The 23,416-nt window shown below is 46.1% G+C and overlaps 1 long non-coding RNA gene and 1 other non-coding gene across 2 annotated transcripts in view; one reads left to right on the top strand and one right to left on the bottom strand.

Moving 5' to 3' along the window:
- The window catches only part of LOC144130266 (uncharacterized), a 98,124-nt gene that overhangs the window by 19,164 nt on the left and 55,544 nt on the right, over positions 1 to 23,416 (top strand). The gene's annotated exons all lie outside the window — the stretch shown is intronic.
- On the bottom strand, positions 2,205 to 2,278 carry TRNAL-CAA (transfer RNA leucine (anticodon CAA)). The gene has a single exon. It is a non-coding gene; the product is annotated as a tRNA-Leu (tRNA).

The raw sequence follows: 23,416 nt of genomic DNA, 5'->3' as shown, positions 1-23,416 counted from the left end.
ATAGTAGCTATAACGTATATAAATATGATGAAATAAGGCAAGCAGAAAAAATGGCAATTATAAGTTCACTCATCCAATGGAAATAACAAAATACATGCTCTATCATAATAGAGCGAGACAAGAAGAAACAATCGCAATTGCAATTGACCCCTCCGGAAGAAGTGGCCTCCTAAGCCCACTGAATACCCCTTCAGTCGGGCTCGCCAATGTCACGCTTTACGTCGCGAAGCTGTTCGTTGGCCACGGGTAACAACACCCTAGTGAGGGGTGGTGGTCGTAAACACTTTATTCGCACTATCAATAATTTAGACGGCGTAAAACGAGCCTTCCAAGAATACACTGGAGGCTGCTGCCCCTGGAGCCCTGATGACCAAAGTTCCTCTGGTCTTAGAGGTTAGTGCTGAACAACACCTCTTCTGACTTCTCGTGTGTTTGGTTTGGTATGTCCGGTATTTGCCTGCTTACATTACCAAACCACGTGATATAGGCTTGCGTGTTCTTCCCACAATGGGCATGCGTCTTAGTATATCTCTGGGTATATCTTGTGCATTAAAGTAAGAATCGGGTAGGTGTTTGCCTGGAAGCGCCTGATTGGGACTTCTTTTGTGGATATCTTATTTGGTTGTGGGTAATTCTATGTCGCTAATCCTTAATAATGTAATATATCGTGGTAGATGATCAGCCCCTGGCTTTCATTTGAGACACAATGCCCATCCAGCCAATCCTCGGGCGTCGGAGTGTGCGACATTATTGCCTCGCGGGGACGCGTGTCCAGGGGTCGATATCTTTTTTGTTTCTGTTACATTGTGTGTTCCTTTCCGCAGTATATTTATTGCTTTACTTGTGATTATCGCTTTCATGTACTTCGTACAAGCCGATTGCGAATCTGTTAGAATTATTAGCTTTTTATGGGTACTGTTTGCCTTAATGGTAATAGCTATTGGGCTTTCCTCCGCTTCTTCTGTGTGAGTGTCCCGAATTGTGGCACTTGCTCTGGTGCTTAGCTAGTTCGCTATGATTGCTACTGATATCGCATTTTTCCTTTCATTTTCAGCTACGTCCGTATATATACGACATGCGGTGCATTCCCATAAGCTTTTTGCAGGTATTTGGCCTTGGCTTTCCTCCTCTCTCAGAGGTGTTCTGGATGCATATATTTCGGTATTGGTGCTGTCGTCATCTGTTTCGGTATTTTTCGTGGCGTGTCTTCCTTGTTGTTGCCGGTGGCTATTTCCGGTTGTATAGGTATTGATGTTAGCAGGTTCCTTCCTCTGTGCCTTTGTGGTAGTACCCCGAAAGCAGAAGATTGAAAAGCTACCGCCGTAGTTTTATACCATTGCGCCAGGAGTGGTGTGAATACTCCACGAGAGTTATGAATGCAAAGTAAATAATGACCAATTCCACATATATGGGTAGAACCTAGGTTCTTGTGCGGGAGGGATCTCTAATGATCTCGCATTGTACTCTTAAGGAAAAGTTGAGCGTTATGGGATGGTGAAAGAAAAAGCACGATCCGTGCCTGCAAAGTCACACGCAAATAGGACTCCAGGCCGCTGAGAGGGCCCATTAATGATATCGCGTCGTACCAGTGAGGCGGAGCTTAAGTGTCTCCTCAAGTTTGTTGTTCCAGCTACTACCATCTTCTTGTATTTGGAGGCCTCGGATTCCAGTCTTGGGCATCATCTTTATTATTTGATCCCCTACACCGATGATTATATTTGCCGGCTCTTTTGGTCCTTCAGTCCGGGCGGAAATTTGGGCTATAGTCGGTTTCCTCTCATCTTAAAAAATAATAGCGCTACAGACGAGGACTAAAGAAGAACTAGGCAGGACAAGCGCCGTCCTGTCGGGTTCTTTCCTGCCCTCGTCCTATGTAGCGCAATTATTTTTTAAGATGTTTGAGTCTTTACAGGGCTTTTCCTTCGCAGTCATGAGTTCTAATTTTTCTGGCGTACATTTTTGGACTACCTCAGCGGCTTATTGCAGCATTTCCTTTACGTCGTCTTCTGATCCTTCATTGACCCATGTGCTTATATCGTTCGCGTGTAAGGCACTCATGACGGAAGCCAACAGTCACTGAAACAGAAGAGCATAGGGGACGTTTTATTTTTATTCTTTATTTTTTTGTGTTCATCAATTTGAGATTATACGGTAAATATTTTTTTAATATTGTTGATTAAAACTCAGAAGAGTAAACAACCTTATGTCGCCGGTGGGATCCCAACCCACTACCTCCGAATTTTGAGTCCGGTGCTCTTACCAACTGAGCTACGGCGACGGCTGTCCAATATTCTCCTCTTGGGGTATTTATGAGTGGTGTAAGCGAACCTTGAGAGTGTTCACCAGCGCCACCTTCGTCCATAGCGGCGGGCGTAATACGTCCTGTGTCACCGCGAGTGCCACATGAAACGTGATCGGACGCTGAGAGCGATGGCTATGCGAGAACCCTCTTACGCTTGTGCAAGGCGTTTGACTCGACCAGTTTGGTTCGGTTTCTCCAGCAGCCTCATCGTGGCTATAATTTAAGAGTACTGGGGATGGTCGTCGGGTTCCTCTGCTTCCTATTTGTATAGATTGAGATCTGGCTTCCCCAATGTGGCCGCCCTATTCTGGAGGAAGTATCTTACTGAAATGAACTGCGGCGCAACAAGGACACTCACAAGAAAGAGACACCACACGCGTCTCTTTCTTGTTAGTATCCTTGTTGCGCCGCCGTTCATTTCATCATGCATCAACTCGCCCCTCAGGCCTTATTCTGAAATATCTCACGCATTGCGCAATTGAGGCTTCCTAGGTTTTTAAGGATTGCGTTATGTATTTCGTCTATATCTATCATACGGGGATATTTAGCGTGCGCCGCCATCGCTCAGTACACAGGCATTTTTGCAGTGCGCCTCCGACTAAATGCGGCCGCCACTGCGGGTACTCGATCTTGGAACCTTGGGTACTGCAGGCGAACGTGATAGCCACTGAGCCACCTCGGCATGCACCCTCCGAAAAGAAGAGACATTGGCACCACTTTCTGCCAAGCCGGCATGGATCACACAAACGCCGATAGCGCTTGCTTTACAGAACATCCGCTCTGCTACCCGCTTTAGTAATGAGGCCCGTGTCTACTTGGTTATAGTCCACATTGGCCAGCTTGTGGATGCGAGACTATTACGGTAGCGACGGCATTTATTTTGTGGGCACTCCCTCATACAGCAATCTGAGTAAAACCGCTTGTACATTAAGCTGGTAGTTGGTACATGTATCTTTCTATCTCTCCCCCGGTTTACAGCAATAGTTGATAGAGGATTTTCTTCGGATCACCTGGCACATCTTGAGCATCGCCGACATACGGCTTAGCTGAAAACTTCCGCGTTAATCTGTTGGCTCATGGAATCAGGTAATGAGGCCGGTAATTGGTGCCCTTGAAAACGGTACGTGTGCTGTCATGGAATAAAATTGGCCCCGAGTATTAAGATGCGCAGCATTGTCTATGAATTATTTCCATAGGAGAGTTGAAGCTATTGGCGGTAGTTCAAGCTTGTTATACATTCTCGACGATGTCGAACCAATCAGCAAAAATAGAAATACCGCTTTGTACCTTCGCACATTGAAAAACTAAGAAAAGGATTTTGCTCTTTGCAGGTATGCCCAGCACGTACGGGACGTTTGAATGAGTCACCGGGAGGCCGTAAACGTACCCCGGAATAGTTCGCGACATGCTAGCAACGTTCCAAGTACTTAAACGGGTCTCGAGGTGATATATTATGCGACATATTTCTGGTTGGCCCCACGGGCAGGCATAGGAGACAGTGATGGGTGACGAGCTTGCAAGATCATCAAGGTAGCCACCGATATATATTCGGGATAATTGAAAAAAAAAATGTTTGAAACAAATTTTGAAGCCTAGACGGCGTTAAAGTACGTTCACTCTTTACACTTCCCTGAGTGCAAGTGCGCTCTGCGCCGTGCCGCGGATGCGTAGCAAGGTGCCTATGTAATATTTGCCAATTGGAGCACTGTTGCCACAGCCCAATTTCAACATGGCTGTATCCGGAAGCTTCAGTATGAAAAAGTATGTAATTATTTTTTATAAGGACCTTCGAACTCTCCGCTTCGAAAATTGAGTTTCCTAACAAAGTAGACCGCCGCGGTAACTCAGTCGTTGGGGCGCTCGGCTACTGATCCGGAGTTCCCGGGTTCGAACCCGACCGCGGCGGCTGCGTTTCTATGGAGGAAAAACGCTAAGACGCCCGTGTGCTGTGCGATGTCAGTGCAAGTTAAAGATGCCCAGGTGGTCGAAATTATTCCGGAGCCCTCCACTACGGCACCTCTCTCTTCATTTCTTCTTTTACTCACTCCTTTATCCCTTCCCTTACGGCGCGGTTCAGGTGTCCAACGATATATGAGACAGATACTGCGCCATTTCATTTCCCACAAAACCAATTATTTATTATTTATTAACAAAGTAGCGCCTGCGTTTGCTAACTCAGCAAAACGAAAAAAAAATTCTCTTTAACTTGCGCGGCCGGGACCAAGTGCCGCAAAGCACTGAACATCCAAAATTACGTTGAAGAGCTAAACTATTTGTTGCGCCCCATTGATTTCCCATGTCCGTCTGAACTAGCCGGTGCGAGCTCAGGAAGATTATCAATCACGATAACATACGAAAAGTAAGAAATCCCTGTCAACATGTTCGCGCAGCATATCGCAGAACTCTGAAATTTTTTTTCACAACCGCTTGTGAAAATACCCCCACAAAGTTGCACGGTGTTAACTACGGGAGGCCGACTAGCTAGTTGATGCCATAATTGAAGCCTCGAGATTTTTCGCGTCCCCAAACACGGAGAACACAGCCCTCAGACACAGGGGCAAGAGTGAAACGCAAACACATGCGCCATTTATGTTGGCTGTTACGCAAGATCTTTAATCTATTGGTTCAGCCTATTACAGAAGCATTACAGATCTGGTTCGCCGCACACGCTGCTACGCCACTTCCAGATGACCACTTCCTTTTGTCCTGCAGCTGAGACAAAGTATTATCGAAGGCGAAGCCAGGAAAGGTACCACCGTTGTCTAGAAGTGAAAAACTTATCCGGTGCTTCGTCGAAGAAGGCTATCGCAACTCCGTAGCTAGGTTGGCACAGGTCCGTGGGATGATTGCGTCCATCCTGGAGCCCAGGAGACTTGGAAAAAGCTACGAGAGTCAGTATACGACTTTCCGCGCCTATTATTTCATCATCATCATCAGCCTGACTACGTCCACTGCAAAGCAAAGGCCTTTCTCATGCCTCTCTAATTAAAGCTGTCCTTTGCCAGCTGCGCCCACCATATATGCCTGCAAACTTCTTAATCTCATCCGCCCACGTAACCTTCTGCCGCCCCCTGCTGCGCTTGCCTTCTCTTGGAATCCACTCCGTTACCCTCAAGGACCAGCGGTGAGCTTGCCCTCGCATCACATGCCCTGCCCAAGCCCATTTCTTACTCTTGATTTCGACTACGATGTCGTTAACCCGCGTTTGTCCCCCCATTCTGCCCGCTTCCGGTCTCTTAACGTTGCACCTATCAATTTTCTGTCCATAGCGCGTTGCGTTGTCCTTAACTTGATTTGAATCCTTTTCTTTAGCCTCCATACTTCTACCCCGTAGGTGAGTGCAGGTAAGATACAGCTGTTGCACACTTTTCCCTTCAGTGATATTAGTAAACTGCTATTCATGATCTGAGAGAACATGCAATATGCGCTTCACCCCAATCTTATTCATATAGTTATTTCCATCTCATGATCCAGATCAGTGGTCCATATCTGCCCTGAGTAGTCATATTCCTTCACCACTTCCAGCACATGGCTACAAACTGTTAACTGCTGTTCGTTCCTACACTGTTGAACATTACTTTGGTTTCCTGCATGTTAATTTTTAGACCCATCGCTCTAATCTGCCTGTCTAACTCATTGATCATGCTTTTCAGTTCTCCTGAACGACTCAGCAAGGCTATATCTTCAGCGAATTGCAGATTATTCAGGTATTCTCCATTAACCTTTATGCTCAACTGTTCCCAAATCAGGCTTCGGAATACCCCCTGTGAACAGGTGGCGAATAGCATTGGCGAGATCGCGTCTCCCTGACTGACACCCTTCCTTATTAGAAGTTTATTGATGACTTTATAAAAAACTATAGTAGCTGTACAGTTGCTATAGACATCTTCCAGCATTTTGACATAAGGCTCTTCTGCCTGCTGATTACGGAATGGTTGTATGATTGCGGAGGTTTCCACTGAGTAAAATGCTTTCTCGTAATCAATAAGGGCTATATATAGGGGTTGGTTATATTCTGCCCATTTCACTACCACCTGATTGATAGTGTGAATATGGCCTATTGTGGAATATCATTTACGAAAGCCTGCCTGATCATTTGGTAGATTAAAGTCTAAGGCTGCCCTGACTCTATTAGCAATTACCTTAGTGAATGCCTTGTAGGCAACGGACAATAAGCTGATCGGTCTGTAATTTTTTCAAGTCCTTGACGCCTCCTTTCTTATGAATAAAGATAATATTAGCGTTCTTCGAAGCTTCTGGTACGGCCGAAGTAATAAGGCATTGTGTATACAGGGTGGCTAGTTTTTCGAGCACAAGCGCCCCTCCGTGCCTCAACTGATCTGCTGTTACCTAATCCTCACCAGCTGCTTTTGCCCTCTGCAATGCTCGTAGGCTTTACTTACTTCCCCTTTCCTTATTGACGTTATTTCGTTATTGCTGTTCGCTACTAGAGAGTTATAGCATATCGATCGTTACCGTGTTTACGTTACCGTTACCGGGCCCTGCCAGCGACGTGTGCGCAGACGCCGCCACTTACCAGTCCTCTAGCACTTTACGGAATCTCTTTTAGCGTTGCGGAGAGTTAGCGTTCCCTCGTAAACTAACATGGCGGCGCCCTGCACGGTCGCTTCGGACCAAATACAGCACCGCTGCCGAGTTCTTCGGCGCCATTTCTCGCTATACATGAAGGCATTCGCTTTTAATTTGAAAACTGTCACTCATACGTTGAGGTTTGAGTAACCACTAGGCCATGTTTTTGAGATTATTTGCCGATTTTTGAGCAGTTAAGCCTGACAATATGTCGTGTACATAGCCAAATAGCAACGACTACACTGCAGCTCTTCAGTTTTGAGCCCGATTGAACATTTTTTCTATATTTTCACGATTTCTTTCCTAAAAAAACTGGTAATTCTATTACTATATTCATCAGCAATTGATGCGTCACGGCAAACAGGTGTCATAGTTGTGCTTTTTTACAGCGCTCGCAACGCAACGTGCGCTGTGTATGCAAGCTTACTGAGGTCTACGTAGTGAAATTGTCTACTGGCCAGGGTAGGCAAAGGTGTCCAGCTTCACGGGCACATTTGAAAAGCCGCCGAGTCGGCTGTTAGCTAAAGTGTAGTCGGTACGTCTTTATATGCGGGGAAAAGGTCATTAAAGTGTAGCATCTCACTTCATAGAAATGATTGCAATGCATCCGTATTTTTTTTTCATTTAAAGCTGTGCATCTGCCATCATAATCACTCGTTTTAGCCTTACGGTAACTTGTTACGGGAGAGACGGTACGCTAAAACGTCTTCTGGCGTGCGCTGCGCAAACCGGAAAGTACGGCGTCCGGTAACACGGTAACAATATGCTATACCTCTCTACTGTCTCTTTCTTTAACATTCTGATTACATTGGCTTCTGTATAGATTTCTGTAGACCTCTGGGGCTAATTTAACTATCTAATCCATATTAATAATGACATTGCCTTCCTTGTCACCTTACGCATGCATTTGGTTTTTACCTATGCCTAGTTTTCTTTTCGCCGCTTTTAGGCTACCTTCGTTCTATAGAGCATGCTCGATTCTCTCCATATTAAAGTTCCTTATGTCTGCTAATTGGAGCTTATATAATAACTTCGATAGCTCTGCTTGTTCTATTTTATCTCTAGGGCTAGACGTCATCATGCTTTGGCGTTTGTTAACCAGATCTTTCGTCTGCTCAGATAGCTTGGCTGTATCCTGCCGAGTCATCCTACCACTTCTACGGCGAACTCCGTAATGATAGCAGCGAGATTATCATTCATTGTTTGAACATTAAGGTCGTCTTCCTCAATTAAATCAGAATATCTATTCTGCAGTGAAATCCGGAATTTATCTACTTTTCCTCTTACTGCTAACTCGTTAATGGGATTCCGCTTCTCAAGTTTCTTCTGTTCCCTCTTCAAATATAGGCTAATTCGAGACCTTACCGTTCTGTGGTCGCTACACTGCACGTTTCCGACGACCTCCACACCCTGCACAATGCCAGGGTGAGCGCACAGTATGAAATGTATTTCATTTTTAGTCTTACCATTGGGGCTCTTCCAGATTCACTTCCTCATTTGTAGAAGGAGATATTCATGATCAGTAAACTATTTCTATCTGCAACTCTACTGATAACTGTCTATGCTATTCCTAGAACCTATCCATTAGTCGCCTACCGCCTGGTGCCAGCCTGCTTCTTTCCCATCTTCGCATTGATGTTGCCTATCAGTACAGTGTACTTTGATTTTACTTTGTTCATGGCCGATTCCACGTCTTCGTAGAAACTTTTAACTATCAGGTCATCATGGCTGGGATGTAGGCGCGTAGGCCTGCACCACCTTCAGCTTGTACCTCCTATTGAGCCTAATTACGATAGCTGCCACTCTGTCGTTAATACTATAGAACTCCTCTATAGTGTCAGCTATATCCTGATTAATGAGGAATCCCACACCTAGTTCTCGTCTACCCGCTAATCCGTGATAGCACAGTATGTGCCCGTTGTTTAGTACTGTGTACGCCTCACCTGTCCTCCTAACTTCAGTAAGCCCTATGACATCTCATTTAATGCGCGCTAGTTCCTCGAGCAGCACTGCTAGGCTAGCCTCAGTGGATGAGGCTCTAGCGCTGGATTTTTCCAGGTTCAGATTCCAATGGCGACCTGTCCGGAGCCAGAAATTCTGACAGGTCTGACCGCCGCCTTGATCAGTTGTTCCGCAGCCGCTGGTGAGCAGCCGCCTATTCTTTCAACGGAGTTCAAACCTTACGCTTACAGCGCCGTGTCATAGCCAGAAGCTCTTACCTGCATAGAAGCTTACAGTGCGTGGGATGCTAAGCAGAGCCGGCAGCGAAGGACGTTTGGGATTCATTTCTTTCTGCAGTAATGAAAAAGGGAAATGTAGCAAGTTGTGATGTACATGATTTACAGTGAAAGTGGTGATGATGATGATGATGATGATGATGATGATAACATTTTTTGGAGCAAAGACAGCGTTGGGCAAAGATCGTCAAAGCACAAGGTGATGCTCGTCTACACATGTAAGGTCGAGTCATAGACCCTTTTTCTAGCCTTTAACTCGAAAGGGACCGACCACCAGGACAGGGAAACGCTTGTACTCACTGAATCACCGGTGGGTACCCGGGGGCTCTCTGGGGATCGAACCCCGCACCTCCTACATAGGAGGCGGTGCTGAATTGGTCATCTCTGCTGTATATAGGGTGAAGGTAAGTTACAAGGAAACTTTTGCAGCAGCTCTGGCGGCTTTCCGCAGACCCGTTTAAAGCGCATGTCCCGTACTTTTCGACCGTGCTTACCGTAAATGAAAACTCGCTAAATCGGCACGTATGTGCCAGGCCCTCTCGCTGACAATTGGAAAGAGTTGCAGTCTTATTATGACCATTAATTATGCATGTATGCAATCTGTGTGTGGAAGCTCACCGCAATAGGTATTTGCAGTATAAGCCTTGATCGCGTCGCCAGACATCTGAATGCACTGCCGCGATCACAATATTGCGGGACGTACGAAAGCATGGCAAAACTGCTTTATGCGCAGCATAACCGCACACGCCCGCTCTTTCGCCATTTTCAGGCATCCCGTCACTCCTACTTTACGCGCGCTGTACGTAGATCGGAACTGGCGCCAGGTGGCGCTTCGATGTCTGGCAGGCATCAGCCTAAGCCGCTCATGGGTGATGCAGATGGCGTGTCGCCTTTCGCGGCGCAGCGACTGTTTGTAAAGGAGGGGGGGATGCAATTATATTTACTCGGTTAACTCTCCTGCTCCTCTCTCCTGATCCTACTCACGTCATCAAAGCGTATCAGCAATAAAGCAAGCCATGAATCTTCAACCTCTTGCTACACGTAGAAAGTTCGCCCGGTTGTCATTATTTCACACCTTATACTATAGCGAAACGCCATTCTCCAGAAATCATATCTTTCCTGCACCTCATTGTTCAGCTCGCCTGGATCATGCGCATAAGGTACGTCCGATTTTCGCTCGCACACTAAAATATCAGAAGTCACCGCTGGTTTTGTCAATAAATGAATGGAACTCATTGCCACCCAGCATTGTCGGCCATACTGAATTATCATCTTTTCAAACAGCTTTACTAACATTTCTGAACACGGAAAACGCGTCATAGAGTGCTGAATGATTTACCGTGTCCGTGACTTTTTGGCGGTCCTTTTTTGCTTTGCCATTTCTTGTGTGCTGAACAGCTCCGGAGCCTCTTTTATGTGCCATTGTATTTTTAGTTACTTATCATGCCCTAATTATTACTCACTTGTTTGAACGTGTTGAATTTTGTGGTTTCAATATGTTATACTGCACTTAACCAAATGTTACCCAAACTCTGCCCTCTGCATATTTACCATCATTTGTTATGAGTTGATTTGTTATGTGTGCTTTCTTTTCATCATTCCCCCCCTATGTAATGCCCTCTTCTGGGTCTTTGGGGTAAATAAATAAATAAAATAAATAAATAAATGTCATTCCCGTCAATTTTCAATGCGCAAGCGCTGCACGAACGGGCCACAAGGCACCTACTGCCGGGAGGACCAACTGCTCCTGTCACGAAGAACGTTGCTACACGGAGGCCTCCACGAAAAATGCGGTTACGCTAAAGGCAGGCGAAAAGGAAATGCGCGATTTATTTTGCGCTTGAAAGAAAATATAAGGCATAGCAATGGTCGCCGACAGTTATCTCAGATGTGTTCTGCGTGCCCGGCACTCTGCGAAGTAAATGCGCCGTGAACTTGGCGGCGACGGCGCTTACTGGTTGCAGTTGGTCTGCCAAGGGGGTGGAGGCTTCACAAATCACCGTTTTTGGGAAATGTCGCTCGTACTGCTCACGCAGCAAAACAAAGAACACGCAATTGCAGGCCCCCTCCACTTTACGCAAATCTCTGCTCTGCTAAAGGCGACAACCACCCGCTTCACCCATCACAGCGGGTGGGGCAGACGCTAGCCGGATGCCCAAAAGGCACCTGGCGCCGTTTCCGATCTACGTAATCCATGTGTTACGCAGAAGTGAGGGTACAGAGATGTCTGCAAAGGAGGAACGAGCGGGCGTGCGCAGTTAGGTGGCGCTAAACGCAGTTTTGTGACACTTTCCCACGTTCCGTGCGTAATATTGTGATCGCGACAGTACGTAACTTCATGGATGCACCGATATATTCCTATTTGAGGGGTTACGTCGCAGGAGCTCGGGAGAGAGCGGGAATAAATTTTATTGCTCGAAAAACTTCATCTTGCATAGTTGTCCTGTAGTTGCGGCCCTCAGTCCAGGAGTCCTACGGAGACTGTCATCTCTCGGACCCGGTCTACCAACAAAAGCTGATATTCCAGGCACCAGCTGAGCAGCGCTACCACTCACTGCTCCGGTGCGGTGTTGTACATGATGGGTACTGCTGGGGCCTGTTCGCAACCCATGTTGCCTCAAGTTGTCCCAACTTGGTCCATGTTGTCCCATGTTGCCTCATCTTGCAGCCCCGCACCAGGGACAAATGTCTCTCTATGCGGTTGGGCGTATCTCTATTTAAAATAACAAGGGGAGGTGCTTGTGCAAGGCTGCCGCCGTGCAGTTATTGGCTGCTCCCTCTTCAGGTTCCTATGTGGGGTGAGTATTTGCTCCTTATGCCTCTCAGGTGTTCAAATATGTCGCCGTAGGCACTTAAGGAATGCGCCGGTTCCCGTGTCTGGCAAAGCCCGGCTAGCAAACCAATAGGTATACATGTTCGTTCCGGAATAATTCCTTCGTGTCTGGGGCCCATATTATGCGTTATTCTGTTCCGGGGTCCACCTGATTTAATATCCGGATGTCTACTTTACTGGTTTTCCCAAATGTATACCTTCTGCAGGCCTCTTGTGAGACGGGTATGCTCGTGAGTCGGTTATTATTGTGAGTTATCTGTGTGTCCTTTTGCCTTCGGCCAATGCCAGACTGACGGCAGCTTCCTCAGGGCATACGATCTTGGGAGAAAAATCTGCCGGCTTTTACAGCACAAAGAAATGTTATGTACCTCGCTTGAATCTCATCCTCGACTCCTCCACCCCACTAGAGAAAAAAGAACGCGTACACGCTGGCACTGAAGCACACACAAAACTAGACGCTGAAAAAGTAGAAAAGTAAGTCATTTATCACCTTGTTCACGCAAAACAATGAGAGCTGCGCTTGCTTTATTGCAAAATGAAAGAAAACAGTTGCTGCGGTGAGTCAGTTGCTTCGATGGCAGCTACAATAAAATACACATGCCCACGCGCCTACGTGGGTATGTATACATATATCCATATAACCGTGATCGCCTCCTTATTAGAACAGCTTTTCGTTTTCCCTCACATTGCTAAATTTCACTGCAAAACCTGCAGCCCACAGCGGCCACGGTACACAGAGGTGTGTTTTCGATTAGCACAGCAGCTGCAAGGCGCTCTTGCTGGTTGCGTTTGCAAGCGTCTCACGCTTACCGCGTTGACTCATTATGCCTAGCGGGTATTGCTGGCCTCTAAGTGCAGTTCTAGACAAAGTCTGCGTCGCAGTCACATTCTCCCAACGGCGGTTTTCAAAGCACTGATGTGCTCATGTCAAAGAGGGTTTAGTCATCGAAATTAAACTGCAGAGCTACACTTGAGTTGGCGCATGCAACTCGGTTGTTTACAACTCTACGTGTTTAAGCACCGTCACGTTCAAAAATATAAGAGTTGTATTTTTACGTGAAACGCTACATCCGGGTTTCAGGGCGAGCCGCAGCAGAGGGCTCTGGACAAATTTCACCCACAAGGTATCTCGGAATTGCAGTGCACACGAGGTATTACATATAGCCGCCATCGAAATGCGGCCGCCGCTTCTGGAAATAGAACGCACAACTTCGTGCTGTGCAGCACAACTCCGCAATCGCTGGGCATGCAGCGGGGCACGCACGTACCGCCGCCCAGTTACTGCGAGCTTCCAATTACACTGTGCTGGAGTTAGAATCAGATGCTTTTGGCTTCCCTTCGCTCGCTTCCGCTCTGGAGCTATACTTTCTCAGCTCATGGTCCATTATTGTTCACTCTGAGACTTATGTTCGTTCCTTTCGGTAAACTTGACGAATAAGGGTGCCCTGGGAGCGAATGAATTCAGCCCATAATTCCACGGCACCGCTTATCCTGGTTGCTTGCGCCAGTAGCTCTGCAGTTGTGAGATGAAATGGGCTTGAGCAGCGCACATAATGAGAGAGGATAAGCGATGGTCCCTTAGGGTGTTAAAATCGATGGATTCCAAGAGAAGGCAAGCGTAGCAGGGTACTGCAGAGTGTCAGGCAGGTGGGTGGAATTGGGAAGTTAGCGGGGGTAAAGTGGTCGCAGCTGACACAAGACAGGGTTAATTGGGGTCAGTACAGCAGAGCGACCTTTGTCCTACAGCGGACATAGGCTGATGAATGCTGATGTTGTTGCTGCTAAGGCCGTTCCCTTTTGCATCGGTGGATCACGGCGTCCTGGCTCAGGCCATGATGGTAAAAAAAGTAAAGAAAAATCACAAGTAAAGAAAAAAAAGCTCTCAGGGTTCTCTAAGCAATGCATTGGTCTGCTAGTCAAAGGCCCATTTTGACCGTTGCTGAGAAGTCCGCCACCAGGCATCAAAGTGGCGCTTCGTCGTTTGTATCACAGTGGTGTATCGCAACCCAGGTCCCATCGAAAGTGTCTTCATGGGTCAGTGGGCGCTTGCATGAACGGGGTTGGCTAAATGGCCGCAGGTATGACCCTAAGTTGGGCCAATCGATGACGACGTGTTGTGTATCGTCTCCTTCGTCGCATCGCATCTGGGGCACCGAAAATCCTGTTCTGATGCATTGGCTCAGAGGGATCCCGTTCACAATACCCCGTTTCTTGACTAGCAGAGGAACCGCCTACCTCTGGAGTGGTCATACACTGTTTCCTTGCTGATGTCGTTCCTTAAGCTACAGTACAGAGCGAGTGCAGGCGTTGACTTTGAATTGCGTTTATTTCAATAAATATACAATTAATGTAGAATTTAAGAAAAAAAGTTGCTCAGAGCAACTTGGCGGGCCCTAAACTCTGTCTGGGGTCAGCAGCGGCACGCACAAAACTGGTACATAAAGAAAAAAAAAACATACGGTTGGCTCATACTTAAGCCATCAAACAGAAATTCAATAGAAGAAAAACACAAAAACTAGGAAATACAGTTTGCACATGGACACCACAAACAGCAATAGAAACATTTTCGATATAAACCCTGAGGAATAAAGGATGGATGATACACAATTTACAGAGGCGAATATCCAAAAGAAATATCATTCAACAATCGCGATCTGCCTCGAAAGCAGTCACAATGATAAAAAAGAATGAAGCAACAAGTTAGTTGATGTTCAAATAACACAGAAATGTCGGTAAAGTCATGAAACGGTACAAGAATACGCATCGATGCTATTGCACATGAGGTTGTTAGCAGGCGTGGTAAGCGATGATGTAACATTTTTGAAAAGCGTAGTTATTGCGAGGATGTGGCACGTGCCAGTATTCAGACGATCGTGTATAGTATTCATGTCTGTTTTTTATCAACTGGGCCAAAGTTGCAATGTATGACAGGTCTTGTTTTTTTTGTCTTTACGGTAGACTAGCAAGAGCAGGATGTCGAACAGACGGTACACCGTTGGTAAACTGAGGTGTTTGAAAAGAGGTGCGGTATGCAAACCTGATGGTGCATTACAAATAGAGCGAATTACCTTTTTTTCAATGAGGAATAATCGATTTATGCTGGTAGCAGAGGTCGTTCTCAGCACAAGACGATAGTAGTGTACATGACTCAGGATGAGGGCATTATATAAAAGAAATTGGAGCTTACGTGGCAGCGGGCTTATAGTGAACAGCATTCCGGCAATTTGGTAAAGATTTCCTGCAAGTAAGTCTGTTATCAACCCATGGCATATGGCTGTTGAAAAACACACGCAACATTTTCTCAGAATGGACAAGCTCTGTTTTTGAAGAACCTATTGTAACGCCGCTTCCTAAGTTCGTTACTTTGTTTCTTGCTTGAAATAAAATAGCTGAGCAGCGCTGCGTCACATGTTTTTTATTGTTTTTACTCGCTCCTGGAGAATCATGGTCCAAGTGGTCTCCAGGACTAATGTTAGCTTGGCTTGTTGTGTGCTATAGCACTCAGCGTTGATAAGAATCTTGCGGTTTTGATAGTTTGTGTTCGTATAGCTCAGGGCGGTGTATTTATACACATCCCCGGACCATATTCCGCCACGTGAAGCACCAAGTCGGCGCTCAAAAGCAAGATTGGTGACGGCCTCTCGTGTTTCAAATGGTGACCGCCCCACGTTGCCATTATTGCCTCATTTCGGACACCACGGCGGTCAACGAGAGGTGGGCTAGTCGTCCCACCTCTCGTTCATGGAGCCGCCACGGGGGCTCAGTTGTTATGGCGCTCGGCTGCTGGCCCGAAAGATGTGGGTTCTATCCCGCCGCTGTGGTCTAATTTCGATAGAGGCGAAATTCTAGAGGCCCGTGTGCTGTGCGATGTCGGTGCACGTTAAAGAACCGAAGGTGGTCGGTATTTCCGGAGCTCTTCACTACGGCGTCCCTCATAGCCTGAGTCGCTTTGGGACTTGAAAACCCCATAAACCATAAACCACTCTCGTTCATGGCTCGCAAGGGCTTGTCGTCTCCACGACGAAACAGAGAGCGCAGCGTAGCTGAAGGTCACTACGGGCACTACCACCAGCTTCTAGAGAGCTATCAACACTTCAAAACGATAACCCTCCACAAGATTCTAGACGTAATGTATGCCAGCTCTTCACTGCCTTCAGGCTTAGCTGCTCCCAATAATCACGGAGATAGCCTCGGTCATTAGTAACGTCAGCACCAAGGTAGGTATATGTGGTGGTCCACTCTATTGCTTTGCCTCGCACCTGTAGTGGCAGGTCTCTTCTCGCCGGAGTTCCCTTTGTTGGCCCTCATGAGTGCCGACGTTTCGCGATTAGGTACCAGCCTTAACCACGACCCCTCGCCAAAACAAATTTGCAGGATTTCTTGCCGCTGTTGTACGGTGCTTGTCATGATGACTACGTCGTCTGCATCGAATTATGGTGGTAGACGTCTTCCTCCTTTTGTACTTTGATTTGAAGCTCGGTGATTATATTGACGATGACGTTGGATACTCCCAATGATGATAGACATTCTACTGATCTTTTGGAACGTCTTACTGCGGGACTAAGCGACTATGTCAACACCCTGGACAACTTGGGTAATACTATTATGATTATTTATTTTTCATTGCGCACGGCTCATTGGCCGCCCAACCAATGACCGCGCAAGAAAACCTGTATAATGCTGTTGAAACTCACCGGAGTGCATTTCTGTTCCAGCGTGACGTGCAGTGATTTCCGAAAACACCTGGTCCCTGTTCTGAACTATTCGCATTTGCGTGTGCCGTTACTGCGTTACGTCGTTCATGGCTTAGGGTCATGGCATTTCTTTAGCAATATGTTGAAAGAGCGTAGCGCTTGTCCGTGTTTTTCTCTCCTAAGTCCCGTCTGTTCTTAACAAAATTTTCCTTGCAGTAATCGTTCATGAATTCCTCCGACTTGTCTGCGCTACTCGATAGACTTCGTGACTCAAGGCCGTTATGGTAAGCCCCTGATAATTTCTTTACTGGTTTCTTTCGCCATTCTGCCTGTTTACTCACATGTTAGCCAACCCCATAACTTTCCCCCTCTCTTTAGCGTGTTTTAGTTTTCCTTTTCCTTCAGCGCGTGCACCCTCCGATCCTGTTATTATCGAAACGGACGAAGAGCAGCCCTAATTTCCGGCTTCTCTTCCACTTTCGTTCTAGTTATTTGCAGTCTGGAAGCGAGCGCATGCATTATGGTATTTAGCAACAAATTCAATCTCGCCGTCTTCAACCAGCCTTGCCCTCGTGCCAACGTTTTCCCCCATTCATTTCCTCTTGCGGCAGACGCTCCTGCCCTTAAACTGCCGCTGGTGGCACACCATGTACGTACATACAGGCATATCAAACGGACCGGGAAGTATGATGGCCAGAGTGCTTTTTTTTTCTCGGAGTGTCACATGGAAGCCGCCATGGGCCGAAGGCCGGTGGTTACGAGCGAGCTTGCACATGCAGCACTTCCCAGGGGGAGCGTGTGGAGGAAGTAGCGGTGGAATTAACGCCACGTGTAGCCCTCGCGTGCTTGGAGTTTCAACACCGCGTTTGTTTTGTGTGTAGTCATCGAAAGGGTTGACCACACAGGCGCTGTTCAAGTGAAATTTACTAGTTTCGAACAAATACACCTTAAATTTGCAGTGGGCGACGCCGGTCAGGGGATTCTGGGAGGACTCCTGTGACGATGACGCGTGAGGTAATAGCGATGAAGGAAGATTTTCCATCGAGCGCAGGTGTGAGCGTAGGTATGTTCCAAGTGGAATGATATTTTCATGGATGCAGACGTTGCTGTGGAATTCACTTGCTCTTCGAGAACCGGCATGAAATCTCCCTTTCGAAAAGCTATCTCCTTCAGTGGGCTGCCCCCCCCCCCCCCCCCCCTCCCCGCTACACATATCACGGTGATGATATTGGGAGCTAAAATCAGTTTTGTACAATTGGGTACCCGTAAGCACAGAGAAAGTGAGAGAAATATTTTATTACAAAAGTCGAGTCCATGACTGCAGCAATGCATGAGGAAAGGTGCAAGTTGCGGGGATTACTCTTATTAGCATCTGAATTCCAGACTTGAAACTCGGGCATATGGACACGGGAGCAGCCTGAATTATTTGCCACTGAAGGGAACACAACTTCTGCTTGGTTCGAAAAGTAGGGGCAGGAATACAGGACGTAATACGGGGATGAATAGACGAGGGATAAGGAAAATAAAAACATAAGACACACACCGCACGAGATATACAGCTGTGTTGTACTTACCGTGAAAGAAATTAAAAATATTGGCTGTCGTCCTAAACAGAACCAAACAAAGAGAGACGAGACGAAAAAAAAAATGATGTCGGAGACACACAGCATGGCATAAAGTTGACAAGTTTTAATTCCCAAAAAATTATATTAAAAAATCGCCTCCATCAAAACGGGAAGTTCAAGCCACACGGCTTTGGACAAGTGGAAAAGAGCACGTTTAACATGTGGTAGAGATATTGGCTGGGAAGAAAAAATTATGTAAAGAATGGGAGAGGCGCAGTAACTGTCTCAATTCGCGGTGGACACCCGAACTTCTCCGTGAGAGAACGGACGAAGAAGGGAGAGAAGGATGGAGAGAAATAGCGCCCCAGTGAAAGACTCCGAACAAATTTGGACGGAGGTGTTGGGAATTTATTATTTATTTTATTTACTTCAGAAATATTGCCGGCATATCATGCCCAAGCAGGAGAGGTTAGTACGATCAATATACAGCATAAATAAAAACAAAGAATACATAATCCAGTAGCACATTGATAATTACAAAGAAAACGTAAATCACAGTTAGAAATATCGCATGCCAACTGTTGGGCGATAAAAAATGGTGAGTTCATCGGTAGTGCGCTCCTGTCTGATATCAAGCGTGGGGAAAATGAGAATTCGTGCGTGTTTGTTCTTGCAAATACAGGAGATATCATAACAGAGGGTTTTAGCGAAAGGACCTTGACGAATCTTTATTGAGATAGTTTTGGTGATTAATACCAAGGTTCAAAAAAACATAAGAATTTAAGGAAGGTTAGTCAATTCCAAGGTTCAAAAAATATAAGAATTTAAGGAAGGTTAGTCGGGCTTGCTTTCTATTTTCGTGCAGTGGATCTAGGCCAGCAAGACGCAGCTTGGGTGAGGTTGAGTCGCAGCGCCTGTATCTGTCATAAATGAAAGAAACTTCTAAACGTTGGATTTTTATCATGTTTTTCAATGTCACTTGACGTATGTCGGCCCCATGCCGCATAGACATGTTCAAGTGTTGGTCTCACATATGCCTTGTATGCTCTGCGTTTTAATGAGCTGGGGCACGTGCCCATACGATGTTTTAGAAAGCCCAGCTTCTTGCGTGCTGCGGAGCATATACTCGCGATGTGCGTCGTCTATTTTAAGCTGGATGTTTTTCTTATGGCTAAATATTTATATTCATTTACCTGTCTGACTAGATTTCTTTTGTTGTGATATTGAAATTGAAATTTATTATTCTTATGCGTGGCGCTAAGCACAATAGACTTCTCAAAGTTTATGACCATCGCCCGCCTGTCGCACCATCTTGCTAGCACTTTCGAGTTATCTTTTAGAGTTATTTGATCAGAGACAAATTAAATTCCTTTAATTATGCAGTCATCGTCAAATAATTTAATTAAGACTGAAGGTTACAGTGCTTGAACAACATCAATAATGTAAATATTAAACAGGGAGGACTTAAAACCGATCCTTGAGGAACGCCAGAATGAACATCTAATAAAGGTGAGTTGACTCAATCTATAGTGACGAACTGTTTACGCTTTGTCAGATGAGAAGATATCCATTGTACAATTTTCATTCATTTTCATTTTTGCGATCAGCTTATCATGCGGCACTCGAGTAATCAATCGAGTAATCAAGTAAGGCTTCCGAGTAATCTAAGAAAAGAATGTCGGCGTGCCCGGATATGTCTAAGATTTCGGCAATTTCATCGACGATCGTGACAATCTGCGTAGTGGCAGAAAAACACCGACGGAAACCGTGTTGCGCGTTGGTTAATATCTTGCTGTGTTCTAGAAAATTATTAAGGTGTTTGACCAATATGTGTTTGATGAGTTTGCAAACAACAGATGTTAGCCAGAACGGACGGTAATTATTGACCTGCTGCCTGCAAGCCTTCTTAAAAACTGAAACAACCTGCGAAATTGTGTGCTATGCTAAAGCTTCAGCGTGCGTTTTGAGAAAGAAAGTTGAAATGTCCTCTGGACCTGGCAATTTTTCTGGATCAAGATGCAAAAGCAGATATAGAAAACCCTCTCTAGTTATGTCGAAATTCATCTGACTGGTAAAAAGTTGAGCGGTATTGCTTATCCGTCCACTTTTATAAAACGCGTTTTGAGAGTAGTTATTGAAAGCATTCACTATTTCAACCTTTATGGGGGCCCCTGTCTTAACATTTGGGAGTTGAACGGTGCGCACTTGTGGTGCCTCCCCTCTTGTCTTTGTGTCTCGTTCTTTTTTGCGTTGGTTTCTATCATGATCTCGCATGGTAGGGCCTCGAAATAAGGCAGGAAAGGCATACAATCAGTCTTACGTGCAATATGTGAGTGCCGAGAAGCCACCCTAGATTATGCGAGGCGTAGTTACCTCTTCACGCGGAATGTTTGGAGGATGAGTAGGCACGGGAGTAGTATTTTTCCGGAAAAGTTTTTTTCTTCTGTTTGTGTTGCTCGCTATAGTCAAGTGGTCGTAGTATTCAAGCCCCTGGTTGGGAAGAAAAAGACAGTGATCAATAGTGTCTCTTGGAAAGCATAGGTTACACAAACACCGAAGCGATTACCGCCACAGCGGACATGTCATATGCTTTCGGTGTTATCTTATTTTCTATCATTTTTATATTCGTACTGCAAGCCTCAAATTTTACCTTCAGTCTACTAAAGCGGAAACTCAAGCGCCAAACATTTCCAGGAATGAATTAGGGACAAGCGCTTCCAGTTTCCTTGGCTGCCCCCACGTGGCGCATGGCTTTAAAGTTCAAAAATAGCACGTTGACGTACATCATTTGTGACGTAAGAAATAAATATAATAACTCAGTAGCTGCAGAATAGAAAGTGACAGGCACCTATGCTTAGCAGCGCTGGCTGGGAGGTGTCCCGAATTCCAGCTAATGCTTGCGGAAAAATGAGCACAGGAGGGACTTTTATCAGACAAACCCCCGGGCGATGAGGACACGTAGGCCAATTTACAACCGCATTACGTGCATGATTTTTTTTTTTGCATTTCAGGTCCGACAAGACCGACCCGCCGCGGTAGCTCAGTGGTTAGGGCGCTTGGCTACTGATCCGGAGTTCCCGGGTTCGAACCTGACCCCGGCGGCCGCGTCTCGATGGAGGCGAAACGCAAAAAGGCGCCCTTGTGCTGTGCGATGTCAGTGCACGTTAAAGATACCCAGGTGGCCGAAATTACTCAGGAGCCCTCCACTACGGCACCTCTTTCTTCTTTTCTTCTGTCACTCCCTCCTTTATCCCTTCCCTTACGGCGCGGTTCAGGAGTCTGCCGAGATGCGAGAGAGATCCCCAAAAACGAATTGTCAGTTTCCATTTTTTTGACAAGATCGGACGCTAGCGCAAATATCGAACCGACAAAACTGCACTGGTGGTGGATGCTCTGCATGTGGAACAATTTCCGGCACCGAAGAACGTCGCGTGTCACCAGATATAACGAACTATTCTAGTCTCTTCACTGCAAGCAGCTGGCACAAAATAACCTAAACCGCTTAGCGGTGGGCAGCTGCCACCGCTTGTCAATATGTGCGCAAGGCAATTTTATCATAGCGCAAATGCTCAATTCATTGACGGGACGGCGTTGGCATAGAGGCTGCTGCTCATCGTCACAGCGATCGACAATTCCTCCGGCAATGACACGTGCACCTGTGCAACGTCATAGTCGTTCAGTATCCACCAGGCAGTGCCCCACTGCAGCTCCATCACCGAGCCGCGCTCCATTTGCTCCCATTCTCGTTTCCTTCCCGTTATCGTGATGCCGTTACAATGTCTTTGAGGGTCGAAAAACTGCACAGACTTGGATTCAACTTTGCAACAAGTTGTAATCATAACCTTGTACTTGTCGCTGGCTACGATCACTCGCGTACCCCGAGTTGTAAGATATAGTCCCAGTTGTAGAAAACTAAGGCCACGAGCGTCCGTATTTTGCTGTGATCGAGGTAACCATGGCGCGTTTTTCTCTTTTTTTTTAACCAACAGGAGTTATCGCCTTATCGCGTAACCCTCGAGGACAACTAACCTTCAGTTCACTCCACTGTCTGCTCCTCGCCATAACAAGGCTATTACGTCAGATGTTTGTAGTTTTTTTCGTTTAGATACACGGTTGCGTGTTGTTGCACGCATATGAATACCCTCCGCGGAAGGGCGTTAAGGAGATAAGGGGTTAGTCCTCTTCGGGACTAACTTATTTGCCGCAACCATTAGTCCTTTTCTAAATACAGATGGATCAAACATTAGTCCTGCAGAAAATTATCCGGTAGGGTGTAAATGTTCCTCCGAAGAAAATAACGTAGGAATGCGACGGTTCGTTCTAAAAGAGCGACAGCTGTAAGGAAAAATCATGTTAGAACATAAAATATTCCACAGTTGCCTCACAATTAAAACTGATGTTCAAGAAAGGATGACTTTGCAGAAAACGTGCTATCGAAGTTATTGACTTCCAGCGCAGGAAAAAGACCGTTGAGTGAACTAATAAGGGGGAGTACAAATGATGTTGTTTGTCCCTCTGTTCCGTTCTTTGCTACCCTGAGCTCATTTATTAAGAATTTTGCCATGAAATTTTATTTTACAGCCATGACAGTGGAACAAACAAAAAACAAAGATGACCATAATAGCGTCCTCAAAGGAAATTTTCTGTGCGTCTTCAGTATCAACCTTCGCAAATAGGCCTCCTTGGAAACGAGGCGGCTGACAGCTTGGCTACGCTCATGAAGCACTCTCGGCAGAACACTAAACGACAGTCTGTCAAAAAACTAAGCAATTCTTGAAAGAAACAGTGATAAGCCATTTTATGCCTCTGTGGCTTCCGCACGACCAGCCCTGTGCTATCAGAGGGCTAAAAGCCACTCCACCAGACTACATTCGTACCTGTTCTGCTCATACTCCAGCATGGATGCTTAGGACAGGCTTAGGAGTTTTCACTGAGTTCATCGTGTGGTGTCTGTGGCTATTTACGCTGTTATTTCATGTGCTTTTCATGCGTTAGTCATGTGTTATTTCATTTCAGAGCGCAGGGATGCCGATCCAGCTTGCAGCGATTCTCTCAACAGGAAGATATGTCATGAAGCTCTCTACGACCCACTGTCTGCTCGTGCGGAAACATAACAGTTAGGAGGTGGGCTTCACGCCTTCTTGTAAAATTCCTTCAGGAAACTTAACTGGAATGAAAATGGGACGGTGGCAGTC

The sequence above is a fragment of the Amblyomma americanum genome, chromosome 4, assembly GCF_052857255.1.
Source record: "Amblyomma americanum isolate KBUSLIRL-KWMA chromosome 4, ASM5285725v1, whole genome shotgun sequence".
NCBI lineage: Eukaryota > Metazoa > Arthropoda > Arachnida > Ixodida > Ixodidae > Amblyomma > Amblyomma americanum.
Note: the sequence above shows the minus strand (reverse complement) of the source record. Positions and strands in the feature narration are given on the sequence as shown.